The 3309-nt window shown below is 39.9% G+C and overlaps 1 pseudogene; it reads left to right on the forward strand.

Moving 5' to 3' along the window:
• The first annotated feature begins 254 nt into the window (after window positions 1-254).
• Window positions 255-1044, forward strand: LOC129505620 (40S ribosomal protein S3a-like; annotated as a pseudogene).
• Window positions 1045-3309: the final 2265 nt, after the last annotated feature.

Consider the following 3309-nt stretch of genomic DNA (forward strand, 5'->3'; position numbering starts at 1 on the left):
GACACAATTCAACATGTAACAGTGGTCTTCCTTGGGTTGGCAAAGATTTATCACAAACTGTAAAAAACAAATTGATAAATTGGTGTCATCAAAGAGAATACTTCTGCTGTTTAAAAAATACTCTTAAGAAAATGAAAAGATGAGTAAGCCATAGAGTGGGGGAAAATATTTGTAAAAACTTGTATCTGATAAAGCAATTATGTCTAGAATATAGAAATCTTAATAATAATGATTCAGTAGGAGAGAGCAGCGCCATGGCGGTCGGCAAGAACAAGCGCCTTAGGAAAGGCGGCAAAAAGGGAGCCAAGAAGAAAGTGGTTGATCCATTTTCTAAGAAAGATTGGAATAATGTGAAAGCGCCAGCTATGTTCAATATAAGAAATATTGGAAAAACACTAGTCACAAGAACTCAAGGAACCAAAATTGTGTCTGATGGTCTCAAGGGTCACGTTTTTGAAGTTAGCCTTGCTGATCTGCAGAATGATGAAGTTGCATTTACGAAATTCAAGCTAATCACTGAGGATGTGCAGGGCAAAAACTGCCTAATTTCCATGGCATGGATCTTACCCGTAACAAAATGTGCTCCATGGTCAAAAAATGGCAGACCATGATTGAAGCTCATGTTGGTGTAAAGACTACAGATGGTTATTTGCTTCGTCTATTTTGTGTTGGTTTTACTAAAAAACGCAATAATCAGATTCGGAAGACCTCTTACGCTCAGCACCAACAGGTCCGCCAAATCCAGAAAAGATGATGGAAATCATGACCCAAGAGGTGCAGACAAATGACTTGAAAGAAGTGGTCAATAAATTGATTCCAGACAGCATCAGAAAAGATATAGAAAAAGCTTGTCAGTCTATTTATCCACTCCATGATGTTTTTGTTAGAAAAGTAAAAATGCTGAAGAAGCCCAAGTTTGAATTGGGAAAAATCATGGAGCTTCATGGTGAAGGTAGTAGTTCTGGAAAAGCTATGGGGGATGAGACCGGTGCTAAAGTTGAACGAGCTGATGGATATGAACCACCAGTCCAAGAATCTGTTTAAAATTCAGACATTTGGGATCCCTGGGTGGCGCAGCGGTTTGGCACCTGCCTTTGGCCCAGGGCGCGATCCTGGAGACCCCGGATCGAATCCCACGTCGGGCTCCCGGTGCATGGAGCCTGCTTCTCCCTCTGCCTATGTCTCTGCCTCTTTCTCTCTCTCTCTGTGACTATCATAAAATAAATAAAAATTAAAAAAATGATTAAAAAAAATAAAATAAAAAAAATAAAATTCAGACATTTAATGGTGACAAATAAAAACATATTTGTGATGTTTAAAAATAATAATAATAATGATTCAGTAGGAAGAATACAACTCATCATAAGAAAACAACCCAGTAAAAAATGGGCTAAAGATTTGGACAGAAACATTTCCAAAGAAGACATATAAATGGCCAATAAGCATGTAAAAAGACATTCAATCGTTAGTGATCAGAGAAATGCAAATTAAATCCACAGACACTTCCACATATAATGACTAAAATCAAAATGATTGACAATACCAAGTGTCAACAAGGATGTGAAGAAACCAAAACCCTCATATAGCCACTTAATCTCCAAGGGGGTCTGGAACACAGCCCCAGTAGAGGTTATCCCACTTAATCTCCAAGGGGGTCTGGAACATAGCCCCAGTAGAGGTTATCGAGCAGCATGAACAAGGAGGGCCTATATATTTACTGATCTTCCCATTTCTGAATCTAAGCCGTGACAGCTTTTATGCACTCAAGTCCTTTTTATTTCAAATCTCTCTTCCTATACTTTCCATAACAAAGCACCCCTTTCTCCTAAATCCAACTGTTCCTTTCCCTTCCCCTTCTGGATTATTCTCTACTACTGAATTTTTAAGAGCCTGTTAATTAATCAGCCATTTCACTGTATAGAAAGTTCTCCATGTTTGATCCAAGGCCCCCTTCTACTCCCTTGGCTTTAGTTACCACCTCTGATCACTCCTCTGACATTCAGACATATAGAACCAATTGCCTCCTCTGGAGAGTAGTGGGAATAAACCCCATGTCCAAATGGAAATCATAATTTGCCCATTCTACTCCTAACCTTGCCCACTCCAGTCTTTCTTAATTGGTACTACCCGTCAAAAATATTTGGAGTCTGTGTACTTCTTTCTGTGTCACCTGAGTGTAGACCACCGCCATTGCTTTGCTAGAATATTCTAGTTATTTTCAAATCTGAGGTCTTCTATCTACTTTTGTGCCCAACCTCACTGACCTCACCTATTCACACAACAGGCAGAAAGATTTTTCAAAATGCAAATTTTGATTGTATTACTAACCTGAAAGAGTGAGATCTCCCATTGGCTTTTTTTTTTTTAATAAATTAATTTTTATTGGTGTTCAATTTACCAACATACAGAATAACACCCAGTGCTCATCCCGTCAAGTGTCCCCCTCCGTGCCCGTCACCCATTCACCCCCACCCCCCGCCCTCCTCCCCTTCCACCACCCCTAGTTCATTTCCCAGAGTTAGGAGTCTTTATGTTCTGTGTCCCTTTCTGATATCTCCCACACATTTCTTCTCCCTTCCCTTATATTCCCCTTCACTATTATTCATATTCCCCAAATGAATGAGAACATACACTGTTTGTCCTTCTCCGATTGACTTACTTCACTCAGCATAATACCCTCCAGTTCCATCCACGTTGAAGCAAATGGTGGGTATTTGTCGTTCCTAATGGCTGAGTAATATTCCATTGTATACATAAACCACATCTTCTTTATCCATTCATCTTTCGATGAGCAGCCGTGTCCCATTGGCTTTTAGCATACAAATAAAATCATTGATGTGTCCCAAAAGACCCTGAGTGATTTGGTCCTGCCTCAACTATCTCATCCTTACTACACTCCAGCTGCCTGTCCTTAACTGCCTCCAATTCATTGCATTTTTCCCTCTCCAGGAGGTTCACAGAAGCTCTTTTCTCTTCTTTCCCCTGGCCCTTTACCTGATAAATTTCTCTTCATCTTCACTTTGGAACATAAAATTTTCTCAGAAAAGCTATTCTGCTCCTAGACCCCTATGCAACTGTGAATCATATATCCCACTTATAGTCAAATAATTGTGCAATATAAGCTTCTGAAGCCAAATCTGTGTCCTACTGACTACTGAAAGGATTGCTGCCCTGCCACAACCTTGATGTTAACGTGAGACTCATCTGGCACTTCTGACCTCTGGAACTGTAAGCTAACAAATCTGTGTGCTTTAAGCTATTAAATTTGTGGTGATTTGTTATAGCAGCAATGGAAAACTGAATGGGCAG

The sequence above is a fragment of the Nyctereutes procyonoides genome, unplaced genomic scaffold (assembly GCF_905146905.1).
Source record: "Nyctereutes procyonoides isolate TBG_1078 unplaced genomic scaffold, NYPRO_anot_genome, whole genome shotgun sequence".
NCBI lineage: Eukaryota > Metazoa > Chordata > Mammalia > Carnivora > Canidae > Nyctereutes > Nyctereutes procyonoides.